At 32.1% G+C, this 21,830-nt stretch overlaps 1 long non-coding RNA gene across 1 annotated transcript in view; it reads left to right on the top strand.

The window, feature by feature from the left end:
* Positions 1–21,830, top strand: part of LOC141560720 (uncharacterized) — an 87,843-nt gene that overhangs the window by 27,438 nt on the left and 38,575 nt on the right. The window contains exon 2 of the long non-coding RNA XR_012487796.1: positions 18,914–18,992. This is a non-coding gene — a long non-coding RNA (uncharacterized LOC141560720). The remainder of the gene's footprint in view (positions 1–18,913; positions 18,993–21,830) is intronic.

Here is a 21,830-nt window from a genome sequence, read left to right as displayed (position 1 = left end):
TACTCACATCAGGAATGGGTTCAGTAAGCAACAGTACATATATACCAAGAAGGGTATAGCACCCTCCAAAATCTAAAAAGAAATAAGGGTAGGGAAGAAGAAGATGGGGAGTGTGGATGGGGAGGTAAAGGATGAGCGATGAAGACAAAGAAGGGATCCTTGGGTGGGAAGGAGCAAAATTTAATAAACAAAGCAGCAGGAATAAGAAAGACATGTGCATGCATGTAGTGTGTGTATGTGTATGTATGTGTATATATATATATATACACACATATGTATACATAGATATATCTTTTCTTAACCATAGCTGCAATGTCAAGACTAGCTCTCTGGAGGACTGCAGGATCAGCCCAAGTCCTTGGTGTTAATGGAGCAGTGAAGGAGGCAGGAGGGCTACCAGGAGGCTGGTCAAAGAGAGAGTCCCGAATCTTCTCTGTTTCTGTGTCTGAGGCTCTTCTGTGTCCATAGCTGAGAGTCTTCTGTGTCTGAGACTCTCTTAATACCTCAATAGGATTACATTACTACATCACAATGAGCATGGGCAACCATTAGGTCACCATATCACATTAAGTATATGTTTACAGAACCATTATCTCACACTGACTAGGTGCTTAACTATAAACACTTTACTGTCCTTGATTCAAGTATACCTTTTCAGAGTTCCTTCTCTCTACACATAGCCTGCTTGGGAATTCGGGGGGGGGGGGGATAAAATGGGGGAAAAGAATAAACTAAATAAGTTTTGCAGCAGAGAATGAAAGAACAATTTACGTGGAAGCAAAGAAAAAAATGGACATGTGAATATAATTTCTATATACATACATATATATACACACACACACACACACACACACACACACACACACATATATATATATATAGATATATAGATATAGACATACATACGCACACACTTTCTTATATAAAGAAATTTCTTGATCTAAAAATTTGTTATATATTTTGAATTCTCTTAGATGTTCTGCTGGGCTCTATAATGTTGTCTTTTGTTTTGCTTTATTTTTGATTTCTTTTCTATTCTTACTGTTTTTTTTTCTATTTTATTTTATTATTATTTTTTTTTTTTTTTGTTTATTTGTTGAGGCAATTGGGGTTAAGTGACTTGCTTAGGGTTACTAATCTTTTTTTTTAATACAATAAATTAAACAGAAAGAAAGACAATAAACTATTTCATTTTTATGCAGAGTTGGACTTATATTAAAATACACTATTTGTTCATAAAAATGATGTACTTTATGTAATAGAATAGCTGAACAATTAAGATCTTTTAAAAAATGTAGTATCTAATAAAAGTTATTTCATGGAAGATACATGTATCAGCTAACACTTTACATTTACATTCAAATACTAACTTCTGACTTTTCTGATTATGAAAAAATATCAATGTGTAATAACCAGGAAAGGGTGGAATGCTTCCTATTCGGAAACATATCTCTTCTCTTTGCCATTTCTTATTCAATATTTCAACAGGAAAAAAAATCTAGGATTAAAATAAGTATGTTATAGCTATAATTATTATACCTAAATTTCTTGTTTTCACATTCTAAATAGATTATCATTTTCTATCTTCCTTTCATTTATCCCTCTTTCTCCAGAATCTCAAGTACCTTCTGTAGAATGTATTGATGTGTATGTGTGTGGGGGAATGTTTTATATTTTGTAAGGTGTTTCTATATATTTCATTTACTATGTGCTGCTCTATTTGATTGCAACTCCATATACATATATATATATATATATATATATATATATATATATATATATATATATATATATATATATATATATATATATATATATATATATATATATATATATCATGCCCTTGTGCTGGGTCCTCTTGGGTACCCATATATACACCTTTTTTTAAGTTTCTTTTTGGTCATTTTCTTCTCTTATTAAATTATATAGACCTTGAGGTCAGAGACTGTCCTTGCTTTTTTCTCATATATAACTCCAGCACAGTGCCTAGTTTACAGTAGGCAACATAAAATGTTTATTATTAATGATCTGCAGAGAAATCCTTTTCAACCTGGACTTTGTATAGTGTATAGTGTACAGTGTCTCCTCCATCATAATAGAGAATATCTTGATTCATGCCTGACTAAAGTTTATGATCAGAGGGCTATTCTTTTTTATTGGTTTGTTTGTTTGTTTTCTGAGGCTGGGGTTAAGTGACTTGCCCAGGGTCACACAGCTAGGAAGTGTTAAGTGTCTGAGACCAGATTTGAACTCTGGTCCTCCTGAATTCAAGGCTGGTGCTCTATCCACTGCACCACCTACCTGCCCCCCAGAGGGCTATTCAACCACATCATTCCTATTATATTATAAAATGTATATGCAATAATTTAGATGTATGATAAGAGATATCTAATTGAGGAAAAAAGACTTCTTAAGACAGCATTGCATCCTAAAAACTCAAATGCTAAAAGTGTATGCTTAGTGACAATAAACTGTTTTGGTAGATGGCCAAACCAAGTTGCCTGTAAGTGGCAGGCCTGAAACTAATCACTGAATTATAGGAATGTGTACCCCCAGCACATGAAGACTTCCCCAGAAGAATGAGCAGATGAAAAGACAATTTATTCTAATGGCCACAAAAGCAACTGAAACAAACCGTGCAGAGCTCTGAGAGTTTGGTCAGACATTAAAAACATGGTCCACTGCAGGCACTTGCTTTTATTTTGCCACTGAACTTTGAAAGAGTCAGACTGATGACTTTGTGCAATTCTGCCTCATTTAAATCCAATTCATAATATCTTGAAAGTCAAGCTATCACATTATCATTGGTGCTCCTCATAAACCAAGGAATAGCAAGAACAACAGGCATATTGGTGGAAGAGACATTACTTCAGCAGTAGAGTTTCTTCACTTATGAATCTATACCCTCATCTTTCTCAGTAGAAAACTCTTTTTAAAAATTCTAATCCCAATCATGATACAGGGGGAATTTATGGACTGATGCCCAAGGTAGCAAAGTAGTTGGCCAGACATTAATCTAGCTATTTAAATACTGTAGAATATAGTAATCCTCAGAGATTAGTAGAACATGTCATCATTAAAATATCTTCTTTATAACTAAAGTCTTGAAGATGCATGCCTTTAAAAATGAAAAATTAATGTAGCACTTAGAATCCCATTATTAATTATTTGTTATATATTGCCAACACTGTCCTTTGAATATGGAAAAAAATGATAATTTGTCAATATTTGGAAATAATCCTTTTGTATGAGAAAAAGTAACTTACAAAATTTTCTAGGAGGGCTTTATACGGAAATATACATACATATATATATATATATATATATATATATATATATATATATATATATATATATATATATATATATATATATATATATAATGTGTGCATCCATGTTTGTGGCCATATACATATATGTAGAAAGATATACAGTTATAGAGAAACAAAATCTCCAAGTTATTTCTTGGGTTCCTATCATTCTTTTTTTCCAATGTTTCTATTTAACAGCCAAAATTAAAGACCAGCTGAGTTTCCACAGCATTTAATATGCAATAGATATTGTGTATCAGATGTTAAGCTGCTGTCACAGGTTAGACAATTATTGTGAGGAAGATAGAAGTGTACACATATCTGGAACTACCACAGTTATCTATGGTCAAAAACAAAAAAAACAAACTAGATAAATCAGCACTAAAGATTTTTCTTCTGACCTCCACACAACTGTATAAAGTTCTACCCCTCTAAATCATTTCAGCAAACTTTGATTAGAGTGGCTCTCTTAGACTTCTGTGAACTTAGATTTCTAATTATGCAAATAGAATTCTTGTGTTTTAGCTCACTCTATCCTGACAACAGAATAACAAAATAAACACATTTGTGAATGAAATATATAAGCATATATAAATTCTATGTCTTGAAAGTATTTGGAGGTTTTCAGACTATAACTAATTGGTTCGATATGTTTTGCCCTGGGTTTTTGATTGAGCAAAATGGTTTGTTTTTTTATCTAACAAAATGTTCACTTCAATCTGATGACTTCTTTCTAACAAAAATCATAACCCAGAAATACTAAAATAAAAATAGCTGGATTTGTGACTCCTTGAGTATAGTAATTGAATAATAAACTTATAATAATAGGTTTGTACAAAAAATACCCTCTAAAATAGATTCTGTGACCCTGGTTTACTTGGGCAATGCCAGGCATGAGCATATTTTAGAATACCTCAAAAAGAATGAAAGATACTGATGAAGAGCAAACAAAACAAAAGATGAGGAAAGTCATAAAATGATACTTTTAAATAAAATGAGCAGAACAAGGTCAATGCATATGGCGACAATAAGATTATATGATGATCAATTCTCAAGGATGTAGCTCTTTTCAAAAATGTGATGATTCAGACAAGTTCCAACTGTAGGAACTGGGTATAGATCAAAACAGCATTCTCACTCTTTTTGTTGTTTGTTTGCATTTTATTTTCTTTCTCATGTTTTTTTCCTTTTTGATTTATTTTTCTTGTGCAGCAAGAAAAATACATATGCATATATGTATTAATTTAATATATATTTAATTATATTTAATTTTAATATAATTTAATATACTTTTAATTATATTTAATATATATTTTACCATGTTTAACATATATTGGATTACTTGCCTTTTAGGGGGTGGGGGAAGTAGGGAGAAATTGGAACATAAGGTTTTGCAAGAGTTAATGTTGAAAAATTATCCATGTATATGCTTTGAAAATCAAAGCTTTAATTTAAAAAAAAATTAAGACTTTTGCCCTCATGCTGCAATGTGCATCAAATATTTACTACTTATTACGATAAATATAGTCTAAGTAGGAGCAATATTATACACTAGGACCTTGAATTATCTGAAAGAGGTGCTTCCTCTGGATCATCAAAATTTTTAGACTTAAGATATCTAAAGATTTAAAAAACAGTTGGCTTGTGTTAGTTCTGCCAAAGAAAGAAAGGGAATAATATTTGCTCTTAGTTAAGTTCTAGCAATGGAATCAGAGTTTGTCTATAGCAGTGCCTAATTCTTCAGAGATTCACAATGAATTCCATTGCTCATCTGCTATCAGTGTGATCCCTTTGCCTGAACTTTGAAAGTGTTTGAAGATAATAATAAGATTGAGGTAGAGACTGAGTGGTATTAGCTAGCATATTGAGTTTCAGCATTGCTTATAAGTGACATATACTAGGGATTAGTTATATGGGAAAATAGTCATCTCTCTTAGGCTATATGGAGAAAATTGAAACAAATTTAGGTGACTACCTGATTTGGTGAAGACATGGAGAATCTATCTTTCATTTTACACAGCAGAATACTGTGCCTTTATTTCTATATTTCTGTGGTTCTAATCCACTTACTGAAAGAATCATCATAAGAACTTCAATAATAAATGTGTATATTTAAGTTTCTAGACTATCTACTTTCCATTTGTAGAGGAAAGATGACTGATGAGTGAGGGGAACAAAGAACAAGAAATCTTACCCACAGTTGTCCTATAAGGATGTTTCAGTTTTTTTCTTTCTTTTACATCAGAGTCTTATGCTTAATAAAGCTCTTGAGAGACTTTCTTATCTCTTCAGGAACTGCTTACTTTATTCAGATAACAAGAGTAATCTAAAGTTTGAAGAAACTATTCACAAAGCAGTATTTTGTTACTGCATTAATTCAGTTCAGCAATTCTATACCATTTCTACTCCCCTTTGGCATATTTCATTTCCCAGAACAAATAACTCGGGTAGACATAATTCCCACTTTGTCCCTTTAATAGAATTAATATTTAAATGAACATAGACATTCCTCTTAGTCAATCTCTTTAACTGATTAAATGAGAAATCACAAAGGGGAAAAATTAGTGAATATTTCCACAAGAATCATTAGTTTACTTTTAGTGATACAAACAAATATTATAAATGTTTTTTGTTGGATGTTACAAAATTGGGAAAAAGAAAAAAAAAAAAAAAAAAAAAAAGATTTCCTGTGATTGTGTGGCAATAATTCCCCCCCACCAGTGACTTTGTGACTAAGAGAAGTTCAAACCAAAATTAAGTTGCATTATGTTTGAAAGTCAAATTTTGTTTTTCATATATATTATGTTAATATAAACAAATAAAATATGAATATAAATATGTTTTCAGTTTTAAGCATGTTACTTTTAATTATCAATGTTGGAATTAAAGAAAATATATTAAAACAATCTATCAGATAATAAAGAGAATGAAATATGTTGTCAACATAATTACTAAGAATTTTAAGATAACTTATAGAAGAGTTCATATTAATGATGCATTAACTTAATATTTAAAAATAATATATTATTTTTCTTGTTTTCATTTAAGATTTCTTTCTCATAGCCAAAAAAAGCAATCTCTTCATTTTCTTATAAAGCTTTATGGCTTTCTTTTTCTCTTCATTATATTACCAACTTCGAATATAAATATTTATATACAAATATTATATCTCCAATAGGATTAGATTGCTCTGAGGAAAAGACCTATTTTTACTGTACTGTAAGAAATTATACATATTATTAATAAATATATGAGCTTACACAAAGCTAACAGAAACGAGAAAATACTAGACATATTCATTATAACAAATTTCACCTTAAAGAAGAGATATGTGAAGACTCTACTCCCTCATTTTCAGAGGATCACAATTATGGAATATTGAATAAAGGTCAGATTTTTTTGAAGCATGAATACATTTTACTGATATTTTTTTATTTTTAAATTTCATTTTAACAAATACATACATATATATACATACATACATATATATACATATATATATATGTATATATATATATATATATATATATATATATATATATATATATATATATATATATATATATATATATATATATATATATATATATATATATATATATATATATATATATATATATATATATATATATATATATACATTTTTTTTGTATGAGATGTCCTTTTGATTAAGGAAAAGAAAAATATGAGGGATAATAGAAGAAATTTAGCAATGTAAAAGCAAAAAAAATATGGCAATAAAATATATCTGTAAAAAGAAAATCATTCACATTGTTTGGAATTGTATCAATTAGAGAATGGCTTTTAGAAATTCAACAGTACATCCTTATATATTTTGGACATAATTTCTTTATCAGAGAAGTCCCCCCTCCCCATTTCCGTATTTTCCTCCTAATATTAGCTGCATTTTTGTGTGTAAAATTATTTTATGTTTATGGGACCAAAATTGTTCATTTTATTCTAGAAGAGCTTACATATTCTATCATTCATCATGATCCTTTCCAGGTTCTGCAATCTATTCCTTATATGAATGTGTGTAGGAGGGAATATATGTTTGTATGTATATATGCCTACACCACACACTCATGTATATATGTCTGCTTGTATGTGTATATGTGTAATCATTTGGAACCTCTCCTAATATGTAGTGAGAAGAGTTGGTTTAAATCTAATTTCTGGTAGACTACTTTCCATTTTCCCCAGGAGTTTTATTGAGTACTGAGTCTTCACTTCAGTGACTGAACTGAAATCTTTGGATTGATCAAATAGTAAGCTAACAAATTGTTTTACTCTTGTATGTTTTGTTCCAAGTCTGTTTCAAATTTGTTGAGTATCAAACTATTTTGTTACTCTATTGGAATATATTTTAAAATTTGATAGTGCTTTAACCCATTTTTCCCTCTTTTTTTTTTTTTTTTTTTTTTACCATTCTAGACTTGTGCTCTTTCAGATGAATTTGATTATTATTATTCCAAGAACTAAAAAGTAATCTATTTCGAGTTTAATTGGTATGGTACTGAATAAATGAATTAATGTAAATACAGTTGTTTTTATGACATTAGATACATTCACAAATAATCCCATTACATCTCATCTTTATCAGTAGATAAACTAATCCATAATCTTCTCTCTTACTTATCTTTAATCACTCTCTATCTGTTGGATGCATCTTTATTTGCTATAAACACAACCATGTCTCCCTCATCCAACAAACAAAATTAAAAATTTCATTTGATTTGTCCATCCCTGATAAGTATCTACTTGTTATTCTATATCTCTCTTTTCTTTTATGACTAAACTATTTGAAAAAATGCATGAATAATAAATACCTTTAATTATTTTCCTCTCTCTCAACTTTCTAAAATTTAGCTTCCCACATTATTATTCAAATGAAATGCAAGGTTCCCAAAGATCTCTTTAACTGGCAAACCTACTGACCTTTTGTCAGTTCATGAAATTTTTAACTTCTCTTTAACTTTTTGTCAATCACTCATTTTTTATGCATTCTTTTTTCTCTATAGTTTAGATTAGTGGTCCTCAAACTTTTAAAATAGGGGGCGAGTTCACTTTACTGTTAGAGGGACTAAGTAAAAACAAAAACTCACACTATGTCTCCGCCCCTCAGTCCATTTGCCATAACCTGGCAGGCTGCATAAATGTCCTCAGCAGGCCGCATCTAGCCCATGGGCTGTAGTTTGAGAACCCTTGGTTTAGATGGTATCATTTTGTCCTTATTTTCCTACTACCTCTCTGACCTCTTTTCAGTTTCCTTTATTGGATCTTCATCTAGATTTTTTGCTAATATAGAATAAATACCTCTAAAGGCTATCTCTTGAGCTATCTTCTACTATTTCAGTTGGTGATGTTAGCTCCAATTAATTCATCAATCATCTCTACACCAATCATTCTCAGTTCTATTTATCTATCTCTAATTTCTCTCCTAACCTCCACACTGGTATTTCCACTGTCTAATGCATTTCTTAAACTAGATGTTCCATAAGCATACTAAATTCCACATAGCCCAAATTAAAATAATTATATCTCCCCAACACCAATCTTCTCCTCTTCCTTTGCTGGGACACAGCAAAATCATTTCAACAACTTTAGCTTGCAATAAATTTCAGATCTTTAATTCCTTGTTTTCCACCTCCACATTCAATCTATTTTCAAATACTGTGAATGCTACACTTGTAACATTTTATTTTATAGCATTATATTTAACATATATGATATATATATATGTAATATAATATTATTAATATTTTCTACTTCTATAATATGACAATGCAAAAACTATGGTACAAGCCCTTATCCTTTGATACTTGGGCTATTGGATGACTTTTTAAGTGGTCTCCTTTCTTCAATTCTCTCTCCATTCAATTATTCTACTTAAATGACAAAATGATCTCTATAAAGTGCAGGTGTGACTATATTGTCCTCTACTTAATAAACTCTAAAGCATTCTTACCACATTTAGGATGAAATCTAAAATCATTGTCCTCCAAAGCTCTTGATACACTGGCTTCTTTTTATTTTTATTCTCTTTGAACCTCTTACATTTCCCCTATGGATATAAACAGTATAATTCAGTGATAGTGATGGAGAGACAAAAACAGAGAGGGTGTATACTACCTTTACTTGTATTTCCAACATTTAGCACAATTCTTGTTATGCAGTAGGATTTTAATAAATGCCCATTTAGTGACATAAGGAATATTGAACATATTTGACTTGTGAATGACCAAGTTTAAAGAGATGGTTTGCCCCAGAGAATATGTGCTTTAAATGCTTGAGAATTTAAGAATAGCAAGAAGAGGGATAAATTTAGAATAAGAAGATGTAATGAATAAGAATGGAGGATAGAATAAGAAAGAAAGCAGTGTCAAGAACCAAAATTTTGATCTCTAATTTCAAAACTCAGAGGTAGTCCAATAATTTTTAGATATCTCTCCTGGATCTATTCTCTAAGTCAGTTGTTTTTGCAATGAGATCTTTTATGTTTTCTTCTATTTTTTCAATTTTTCTTTTGTTTTTGTTTGACTGATTCTTGATGTCTAATTGAGTCATCCATTTCCATTTGTTTAATACTAATTTTTAGTGAATTATTTTCTTCAGCTAGCTTTTTTACCTTCTTTTGTATTTGGCCCATTGTACTTTCAAATAGTTGTTTTGTTTATTAGATTTTTGCTATTTCACCAATTCTATTTTAAGTAGTTCTCATTTTTTTCATTTCATTAATTAAGTTTTTCAAGGAGTTGTTTTTTTTTTTTTTTTCTATTTTGCCAAATATGTTTTTAAGGAATAGTTTTCTTCAGATAATTTGTTTCATTTTCTAAAGCTCTCATTTCCTTTTCCCATTTTTCTTCTCTCTTTTATCCTTTTTGAAATCTTCCAATAGGACCTTTTGAGTTGGAGACCAGTTCACAACCTTTGAAGATTCATATAGAGGCATTTTCCTTTAGTGTCCTCAGGATTTAATGTCTGTCTTTCCCTGTCTCCATAAAAGCTATATCTATGGTCAGAATTCTTTTTTTTTTTTTTTTTTTTCCTTTTTTGCTCATTTTAAAAGGTTGAGGTCTGCTCCAAGGGGAAAGTGGAGATTATCCCCAACTTCCTCAATAGGGCAACAGAGGCTTACTGCCACTCTGAGGCCAGTGCTGCTGGCTTCCTTCCCATACTTCACATATCCATGTCCCACTTATTATGCTAGGGTTCAGGAGCTCATATTTGCCTTCTATAGTTGTGTTGGAGGTCACATAGCTTGTCATCTGATTCATTGGCTTCTGCCTAGGACAGAGTAGCAGAGACTGTTATGTTTTGGCTAATAGCCTTTCAGTAGATTTCCCTGCCATGCAGAGGCTTCTCCACCCTGTCCTTCCTTGCTCTGTGTCTGCTCTGGGACATGTCTCTCCTTCCTTCATCTCTCTCCTAATTGATTGAGACAGATCTTTCCTGAAGATCTTCCAAAATATCTTCCAATGGAAATTTGTTACACTCTAAATATTTGTGGGTTCCGTCCCTCCAAAACCCATGGGTGCTTGATCTAGTGTTAATTCTGAGGGGAGCCATGAAAAACTCAGGCAAAGACCTATCTACTTGCTCCCATTTTGACTCCACTCTCTTCAACAACCAAAAAAACCAAAAAAAACCAAACAAACAAAAAAAAAAGCAAACACATAAAAAGGAGAAAGCAAACAAGGATTCAGTAGAACCAACTGCTTAATATTCATACATTGGGAGACAACACTTATAATTCTTAACAGTTATATCACTAATAGTAAAACTAGAAGGAATATACACAGAGAGAGTGTATAGGTATAAGTTGAATCTAAAAGAATGAAATAAAAAAAAATAATTAAGGAACAAAAAACGGGATTACCCTGGGTATAGAAGGAAGAAGGAGCTAGAATGGTGTAAATTATTTCACTCGAAGAGTTACATAACAGCTATTGCAATGGAAGGAAACATCAGTATCGGCACCAAAAAGGGAATGGTTTCAGTTGAAAATAGAACTCGTATTCAATGGGGAAGCAGGAGGGAAGGATGTAATGTTTTTATATTGGGTTTTCTGGAGGTCTTGAGTCAGTCTTTCTTTTAGCAGATTAATCACCACAAGAATAGCCAGGTGTTAAAGTTCAAAGGTCTTTATTGTTTCCTTCCTCTGGTGCTCAGCTAGCTTTCTTAGAAGCCTTCCAGATTCTTGGTTTCAGTGGAGAAGCTAAGGAGGCCAGGCCAGCCATCACAAGGCTGATGAAAGTGAAAATGAATCTCTCTCTCCTTGGCTCCCAGAGCTTCAGCTCCCACCTCCAGTCTGCTTGTATTCCCTTTTTTTGAATCTGGCTGAGCCTTTCAGTTTATATGTTCCACACTTAGGACAAACCAATCATTATATCACTAGGAAACCATGATTGGTTGTAAGATTAAATCAGTCATACAGAACTTAGAGTATTATTAATCACCATGCTGAAGTAGATAACTATTGTCTTTATCAATTCCATGGACTTAACACCTTATAAGAATCCTTGTTTCAGAGTTCTGGTCTATAACAGAATGAGATAAGGAAGACAGAGGTAGGAATGTGATAAACAGAAGCGAAACACTGGTGAGGAGGGAAAGGGTAGAAGGAGAGATAGGACAAACAAGAGGAGGAATAAATTGGAGGGAGAAATACCTAGATAGTATTTGGAACTATGAATGTGAATGGAAGCTATTCTCCCATAAAACAGAAGCAGATAGCAGAGTGGACAAAAATTAGAGTTCTATAATATTCTGTTTACAGCAAACATACTTTTTTTTTTTATTATATATATATATATTTTACAATACTATCCCTTGTATTCATTTTTCCAAATTACCCCCCCTCCCTCCATTCCCTCCCCCCGACGACAGGCAATACCATACATTTTACATGTGTTACAATATAGTCTAGGTACAATACATGTGTGCGAATATCATTTTCTTGTTGCACAATAAACATTAGAATCCGAAGGTACATGCAACCTGGGCAGACAGATATTAGTGCTAACAATTTTCATTCCCCTCCCAGTGTTTCTTCTCTGGGTGCAGCTACCCCTGTCCATCATTGATCAACTGGAAGTGAGTTGGATCTTCTTTATGTTGAAGATTTCCACTTCCATCAGAATACATCCCCATACAGTATTGTTGTTGAAGTGTACAGTGATCCTCTGGTTCTGCTCATTTCACTCAGCATCAGTTGATTTAAGTCTCTCCAGGCCTCTCTATATTCCTCCTGCTGGTCATTTCTTACCGAGCAATAATATTCCATAACCTTCATATACCACAATTTACCCAACCATTCTCCAACTGATGGACATCCATTCATCTTCCAGTTTCTAGCTACAACAAAAAGAGCTGCCACAAACATTTTGGCACATATATGTCTCTTTCCGCTCTTTAGTATTTCTTTGGGATATAATCCCAGTAGTAGCGCTGCTGGGTCAAAGGGTATGCACAGTTTGATAACTTTTTGGGCATAATTCCAAATTGCTCTCCAGAATGGCTGGATTCTTTCACAACTCCACCAGCAATGCACTAGTGTCCCAATTTCCCCACATCCCCTCCAACATTTGTCATTATTTGTTCCTGTCATCTTAGCCAATCTGACAGGTGTGTAGTGGTATCTCAGAGTGGTCTTAATTTACAGCAAACAAACTTTAAGAAGACAGAAATGCACAGAGCAAAGGTAAGGGGCTGCACCCATATCTATTATACTTCAGAAGTTTAAAAAAAAAAAAAAGACCTAATTAAAAAATGTAGAGTGCCACAGATAGTGGGGGAACTCTGGATAAGGTATACAACCCTTTTAGCCCAGAGGAAACCCACTGAGAATGTCTGGCTTGGCTCTCCTCCTCCTTTTGGTCTTCACACATTTTTCTGAGAAGTCAGGGAGGACCTGACCACCTGTGTTCTATTTGAAGGAAAGATACTTAAAGCAGGGTGTTTACTCAGTCTGACTGATGAGATCATGGTTCTCTAGTTCACATATACTTGGTGTGATATAATGATGTACTCATTCTAGTTGGTTTATACTTAGTGCGATATGGTGACGTAATGGTTCTACAGTTGGCACATGCTCAGTATGCTGTATTGATATAATCATACTGAACTATTTAAGGGCTGAGAGAACTGGAGACAACAGAGTGAGCTCAAGCTGGATCTCAGACTTTGGACGACATTTTTGAGCCACTCTTAGTGGCTCTCCTGCCTTCATCACTTCTCCATCTAAAACCAAGACCCATCCAGAGATCCTCCAGAAACTAGTCTGGACACTACAAAAAGAGATAAAGAAGGAAACTATATCTTGTTAAAAGGTACAGTATACAATGGAGCAATATTGATACTAAACATATTGATACCATCAATTGATATAGTATCCCAATTCTTAAAAATGAAATTAAGTTAGTCAAAGAAAGAAAAATAGCAAAACTATATTAGTAGGGGACTTCAACTGTTCTTCTCAAAATGTGATACATGTAATCAAATAATACACAAGAAAGAAATTAAGGAGATAAATAGAACATTAGATAGAACAAAAAATAATCTTATCTGTCAGATATATGAGAAAGGGAAAAATTAATAATCAAACAAGAGATAGAGAGCATTATGAAATGCAAAAGAAATAATTTGATTGTATTAAATTTAAAAGCTTTTGACTAAACAAACCAATTAAATAAATATTAGAAGGAAAGCATAAAGCTGAGCAACAATCTTTACAGGAAGTGCTTTCATAAAGAATCCATTTCTCAAATGAGACAATTTTCTGATGAGGGAAGCAAAACAATCTATAGGTATATGAAGATGTACTTTAAATTACTTTTGGATAGAGAAATTCCAATTGAAACAACTCCTAAATATCACCTCATATCTATCAGATTGATGAATATGACCAAGAAGGAAAGTGATAAATTTTGGGAAAGATGTGGAAAACTGGAACACTAATGCACTGTTGTGTAGAAAACAATTTGGAACTACACCCAAAGGTCAGCAAACTATATGTATCTTTAGACTCCATAATACTATTGCTAGGTTTCTATGCCAAAGAAATCATGAGAGAGGCAAAATATGTTTGTGGCAGTTCCTTTTGTGGTGGCAAGGAATTGAAAATTGAAGGGATGTCCATCAAATGAGGAATGGGTGAATAAGTTGTGGTATGTGAATATAATAGTTATTTTTAATTCTATTTTTTTAAATAATGAACAAAATGATTTTAGAAATGCCAGGAAATATTTACATGAACTGATGCTGAGCGAAACAAGCAGAATAGGGAAAACATTGTACACAATAACAGCAAAATTGTGTGACAATCAACTATGAGAAGCTTAGTTCTCAGGAATATGGTGATCCAAGACAATTCCAATAAACTCATGATGGAAAATGTCATTCACATCCGGAGAAAAAAAACGATATAGACTGAATGTAGAATAAAATATACTATTTTGACTTTTTTTTTTTCTTTCTCTTTCTCTTCTTTTCTTTTCCTTTAGTTTTGATTTTTCTTTCTTAAAATGACCAAAATGAACGTAGTCAAAAATGATTGTACATGAATAACATATATCAGACTGGCTGCTATCTTGGGGACAGGACATAGAAAGAAGGAGGGAAAAATTGGAATTCAAGATCTTACAAAATAAATGTTAAAAATTATTTTACGTGTTATTTGAAAAATAAAATACTATTAAATGGAGGAATTTAAAAATTAAAAATTAAAAGAAATATTGTACTCTTAGAAGATGCCAACCAATTAAGAAACAGATAGATAAACAGTGCTGTATGAATGGGATGGAATATTAGTATACAGTAAGAAATTGTGAATAAGCAAATTTCAGGAAGCAAACTTCAGGAAAAAGATTTGATGAATTGATGAAATGAGCAAAACCAGGAAATCATTGTACATAATATTTGCAAGATTATGTGATGATTAAATATGATTGACTTGATTCTTTTCAGCAACACAATGATCCTAAATCAAATGCAAAGGATTCACAAAAGAAAATATTATCCCTAACCAGATGGACTGATGGACTCTGAATATAGATCAAAGCAAATTTTCTCCACTTACTTAATTTTTATTATTTATTTATTTTTTGACTTTTGATTTATTTCATCTTTCATAAATGGTACAAATATGGAAATATATTTACATGATAACACATTAATAACTATATCAAAATATCTACCATATTTAGGAGAGAAGAAAAGAAAAAGGGAGAAAATTTGGAACTCAAAATCTTATAAAAAATAATGTAAAAATTTTATTAACATGTAACTGAGGGGAAAGTAAAATAATATTTTTAAAAAGAATGGTGTTGTTGCTATCTCATAACCATATATTGTTGCAACAGTTAAAGCTGAATCAGAAAGTAATATTTTATAATAATGATGAAAATTTTAAATTATGGAAGAAGAAAGACATTAAATGAAATTATCAGTAGATTTATAATAAGCAATTTGTAAATATGAAATGAAAGATAGTACTTTATCAAAAGAGAGGAAAATCCACTTCTGTTTTCTCTCTGTCTCTAATTCTCTCTCTGTCTATCTTTGTCTCTTTCAAATTAATTCACACAGGTTTAATTATATTCTTATTTCAATGACTTCAAAATCTACATTTTTGAGTCCCATCTCTTTCCTGAACTCCATCCACAAATTACCAGCTGTCTATTGGACATAGTGAATTAGATGTCATACAGATATTTCAAGCTCATCATGTCAAAATGTGATTATTTTACTTATTCTCCATACCTATTTATTTGCCAAGTATCATCATATCTAACTCCGTATCATTTTTTGGCAAGCAATCTCTTCTTTTTACTCAAAAACCTTTAACATACCTGATTAGCAATTACTTTTCTTGTCTAGATTGTACTGTTTCAGAATGCCTAACTTCTCTCATCACTCAACTCATTGATTTTACAATATGCTTCTTTCTCTGAATAATGCCTTATATCTCTATTGTGTATATTTCATTAAAAAACTTTTTACAGGAATACCTGATATACCACTCATCTAGCCATTGAATCGGTTCTTGGAAAGGTGAGATTATTCACTTTTGTCCTTGTATACATAGTGTCTGATATAGTTTCAGATAAAGAGTAGATGTTTAAGACATTCTTTTGATTGATGGACTCATGAAATGGTGAAGAAAGGACTCATAAAGTGGTGAAGAAAGAAGAGTAGCAAGTTATGATGATTTTATAAGAATAAATAGAAAATAAAAATTGTAATTATATTGCTTCTTTTTTTTTTCTTTTTCTTTTTTTTTTTTTTTTTTACCAATGTGTTGCCCTGATATTATATGAATATAGATTTAAAGCTAAAAGGGATCATCAGAGTGGCCAACAAGTCCACTTCCCCGGTTTTTATAAAGGAGGACACAGTTCAAAAATGATAAGCAAATCCTTCTTCAGAAATATAGATAGTTGATATCTTTAGTAGGATCCTAATTCTAATGCAATACACAACCTAGAACTTGCACCTAAAATAATAAATACATGGTTATTTATTTGAAAAATTATGTATAGAATACATAAATCTTTGCTTGCTGAAATCCAGGATTGAATAGCTACAAATACTTATTTCCTGAGAGTATTAATGGCTTAACATTTTGAACAACCTTCTGGGTTTAACACATTTAGGTTTTTATAAAATCAAATTTGAATTCCTGCAACATTTTAAAAATAACAATATTATAAGTACAGCATCTAGCCACCGGGCAAATTTCAATTGCCATAAATTACTAACAATATTTACATTTATTTACATAATGCTTTAGAGATTGCAAAGTATTTTCTTTCCAACCACCCTATGAGTTATGTAGTAAAAATATTATTCCCCCCTCCCTGGAATTTGCCAGTAACAAATAAGGAAACAGGAATCAGATATGCTAATTGATTTTCCCAAATGTTATTGAGTATCAGAGCCAGGATACAGAACTTAGCCCAAGGACATTGGATTTTTAAGGGAAAGAAATATACATAAATAGTCCATTAGTAGTCTGTCAAGAGGATTAGTAATTCTTAGAATGAGTTTTCTCTCCCCTCATCCCACTACTATTAGTTTAGTCTCACTCCTTCATGTGTTAGTATACTAAGGACTTGGAGGAAAGGGTGTCATATGAGACTGAGAGCATGTTATGTTTCATGGATCAAGTTTACTTTCATTTGCCTATTTTTCCTATCATAGCTTCTGATCTCCAGTTTCATTATCATATTTAAACCTAGTTAATCCTATTTCTCTATTAATTGTCTGAATACCTGCTATATGAGAGTAGAATAAAAGACATTAAATGAATTCCTTAATTAAAGTATTCATGCATAGTTAAATCTTTACACCCTTAGTTCAGAGAAAAGAAAATGGCAAAATGTCTGAAGATATTTTTTATTACTTCATTTGAGCAGATTGTAGCATCTGGTCCATGGTCCATAAACTGTATCAATAGACAAATAAATACAATGTGCTATATTGAATCATAAACCAGTCCTTAATGGTATTCTAGATACTGCATCATAAAGACAACTTTATAAATAAATACTCTTTGCTGATCATATCACCAAGGCAAAGATTTTATGTGAAAAAACGGAATCTAGCAAATAAAGAGAATTTATGAAGTTATTCTCTTGCATAATCATCTACCACATATGTTTTGAAGTTTTATTATCAAGACTTTAAAAAATCCCTTAACTATCAGTAACAATTGGAAAAATTATAAAGTCCAAAATATCAATTATATTTCTGAGGATAAAAGGTTAGATCTGGAATGGAACAAGTTTAATGGCTTTGTTTCATGGACAAGGACACTGAGGGCTAGAAAGCTTTTTTTTTTTTTTTTTTTTTTGTTTTTTTTTTACTTTGTCTAATTATGAATTTTAGCCAATATCATTGTAGTATAGATCTGATATGGGATGCTACACTACCATTTTTTAATCTAGTGTTAGTATATTTTCTACTGAACCACAACAACTAATTTTAAGTGCATTTCTATGAATCAGATTACATTTTCAGAGGCAGCAAAGGGAGGTGGGATAAAGCCATATAAGCTACATATGTATGATATTAATCTTATACTTCCATTACCTTTATAAGCATAAAGTACTTTCTCTGGCTAACTTCATAGCTGAAATAGTCTGCCTCCTTTATTCCCCCTATCAACCACTCTTGTTTCATTTAAGTCTCAGTTGAAATCTTATTTTTTGTTAGAAACCTTCCTTAATCTTTCCTAATTCCAGCTTCTTTGTTTAGTTATTTTTTCCCCCTGCATACAGTTTTCTCTCTGTGTATGTGCATGTATGTTTTTGTTTCCATGTTCTTTCCCCCATTAGGTAAAAAATTCCTTAGAGGCAAGGAATGCCTTTTTTCTCTTTTTTAATCCTCATCACTTATCATTGTTCCTGGAATATAGTAGGTGCTCAATAAATGCTCATTAACAAACTTCATATGAATATATGATATAATGTTTAATTTTGAAAAAAAAAGAACAAAACAGAAAATTTGATCTATAAACACAGCTCTCAAGGGAAGCAGCACAGAAAGGTAAACAGAAGAAAAAATATATTATTTTAAAATTAACCTCTTTACTTCCCTAGATGAGAAAACAAGATCTGTACCTCTTGAGAACTGTATCTGTCATGGGGCAGACAGAAATGGTCACCACATAGACGGAAGGTATGGTTATAAATGGATGCTTATGTGATGCCAAAAAAGAAAAAGGCATTCAGGGATGGAAAATTTTATCTACTGGAAAAAGAGGAAAGGAAAATATATACTGGGACAAATTAGTTGACATGAATAGGCACAAAAGACATATTACTATGGAGGGAAAGAAGAGAGGGGTTTAAGCATTGTCTGAAGTTTGATCTTATCAGATTTGGCTCTTAAGAGAGAATGACTTGTGCATAGAAATTATCTAACCTATAAAAAAGTAGGACAAGAAAGAGGAAAAGAAAAAGAAGAGACAGGATAGAAAGTAAGGCAGACATATTTTTAAAAATGAAAGATAAGGGGGAAAGGGTTAATAGAAGACAAAGTAGTGGGTGAGGTGGGTTAAAAAAAACCATTACTAAGAGAAAGAAGAAGGGGTATAGGAGATAAGGTATTGGATAGGGTTGATAAAAAAGAAACACTAGTAAAGGAAGGGGGAGGTGTGATAAAAGATAATATAGTGGTTAGGGTGGATAAAAAAACAAACATATACCACTAAGGACAGGATGAAGAGAACAAAGTAGTATACAGGGAAAAAAAAACAGGATGGAGGGAAAAAACAGAGCTAATAATCATAACTGTGAATGTGAATAGGAGGAACTCTGCCATAAAACGAAAACGAATAGCAGAGAGTGGATGACAAAACAAAATCATACAATATGATGTTTACAAGAAATACATTTGATGCAGAAAGACACATACAGGGTAAATATAAAAGGCTGGAAGACTATAATGTTTCAATTGAAGTTTAAAAAAAAAGCAGGGGTTGCAATTCTGATCTCAGATAAAGCAAAAGTAAAAACAGATTTTATTAAAAGAGGTCAGGATGGAGAGTAAATATTTTTTTATATATTTTTATAATATTATCCCTTGTATTCATTTTTTCCAAATTATCCCCACCCTCCCTCTACTCCCTCCCCCTAAAGACAGGCAATCCCATACATTTTACATGTGTTACAATATAACCAGATACAATAAATGTGTGTAAATACCATTTTCTTGTTGCACAATAAGCATTAGATTCCGAAGGTACATGTAACCTGGGCAGACAGATATTAGTGCTAACAATTTACATTCACTTCCCAGTGTTTCTTCTCTGGGTGTAGCTACCTCTGTCTATCATTGATCAACTGGAAGTGAGTGGGCTCTTCTTTATGTTGAAGATTTCCACTTCCATCAGAATACATCCTCATACAGTATTGTTGTTGAAGTGCACAGTGATCTTCTGGTTCTGCTCATTACACTCAGCATCAGTTGATTTAAGTCTCTCCAGGCCTCTCTATATTCCTCCTGCTAGTCATTTCTTACAGAGCAATAATATTCCATAACCTTCATATAACATAATTTACCCAACTATTCTCCAACTGATGGACATCCATTCATCTTCCAGTTTCTAGCTACAACAAAAAGAGCTGCCACAAACATTTTGGCACATATAGGTCTCTTTCCACTCTTTAGTATTTCTTTGGGATATAAGCCCAGTAGTAGTACTGCTGGGTCAAAGGGTATGCACAGTTTGATAACTTTTTGGGCATAGTTTCAAATTGCTCTCCAGAATGGCTGGATTCTTTCACAACTCCACCAGCAATGTATTAGTGTCCCAGTTTCCCCACATCCCCTCCAACATTCATCATTATTTGTTCCTGTCATCTTAGCCAATCTGACAGGTGTGTAGTGGTATCTCAGAGTGGTCTTAATTTGCATTTCTCTGATCAGTAGTGATTTAGAACATTCTTTCATGTGAGTGGATATAGTTTCAATTTCTTCATCTGAGAATTGTCTGTTCATATCCTTTGACCATTTATCAATTGGAGAATGGTGCGGTTTCTTATAAATTATGGTCAGTTCCCTATATATTTTGGAAATGAGACCTTTGTCAGAACCTTTGCTTTGAAAAATATTTTCCCAATTTGTTACTTCCCTTCTAATCTTGTTTGCTTTAGTATTGTTTGTACAGAAACTTTTTAGTTTGATGTAATCAAAATCTTCTATTTTGTGATCAATAATGATCTCTAGTTCTCCTCTGGTCATAAATTCCTTCCTCCTCCACAAGTCTGAGAGGTAGACTATCCTCTGTTCCTCTAATCTATTTATTATCTCCCTCTTTATGCCTAAATCATGGACCCATTTTGATCTTATCTTGGTATATGGTGTTAAGTGTGGATCCATATCTAATTTCTGCCATACTAATTTCCAGTTTTCCCAACAGTTTTTTTTCCAAATAATGAATTTTTATCCCTAATGTTGGTATCTTTGGGTTTGTCAAAGATTAGATTGCTATAGATGTACCCTTTTTTGTCCTTTGTATCTAATCTGTTCCACTGATCTACCAGTCTATTTCTTAGCCAATACCAAATGGTTTTGGTGACTGCTGCTATATAATATAGCTTTAGATTAGGTACACTTAGACCACCTTCCTTTGAGTTTTCTTTTCATTAGTTCCCTTGCAATTCTCGACCTTTTATTCTTCCATATGAAATTTGTTGTTATATTTTCTAGGGCATTAAAATAGTTTCTTGGGAGTCTGATTGGTATAGCACTAAATAAATAGATTAGTTTGGGGAGTATTGTCATCTTTATTATATTCGCTCGGCCTATCCAAGAGCACTGAATGTCTTTCCAATTATTTAAATCTGACTATTTTTGTGGCAAGTGTTTTGTAATTTTTCTCATATAATTCCGGACTTTTCTTTGGAAGATGGATTCTTAAATACTTTATACTCTCAACATTTGTTTGGAATAGAATTTCTCTTTGTATCTCTTGCTGTTGCATTTTGTTAGTGATATATGCTGAGGATTTAT

The sequence above is a fragment of the Sminthopsis crassicaudata genome, chromosome 3, assembly GCF_048593235.1.
Source record: "Sminthopsis crassicaudata isolate SCR6 chromosome 3, ASM4859323v1, whole genome shotgun sequence".
Classification (NCBI taxonomy): Eukaryota; Metazoa; Chordata; class Mammalia; order Dasyuromorphia; family Dasyuridae; genus Sminthopsis; species Sminthopsis crassicaudata.
The sequence above is the reverse complement of the archived record's forward strand: the minus strand, read 5'-3'. Positions and strand labels throughout refer to the sequence as shown.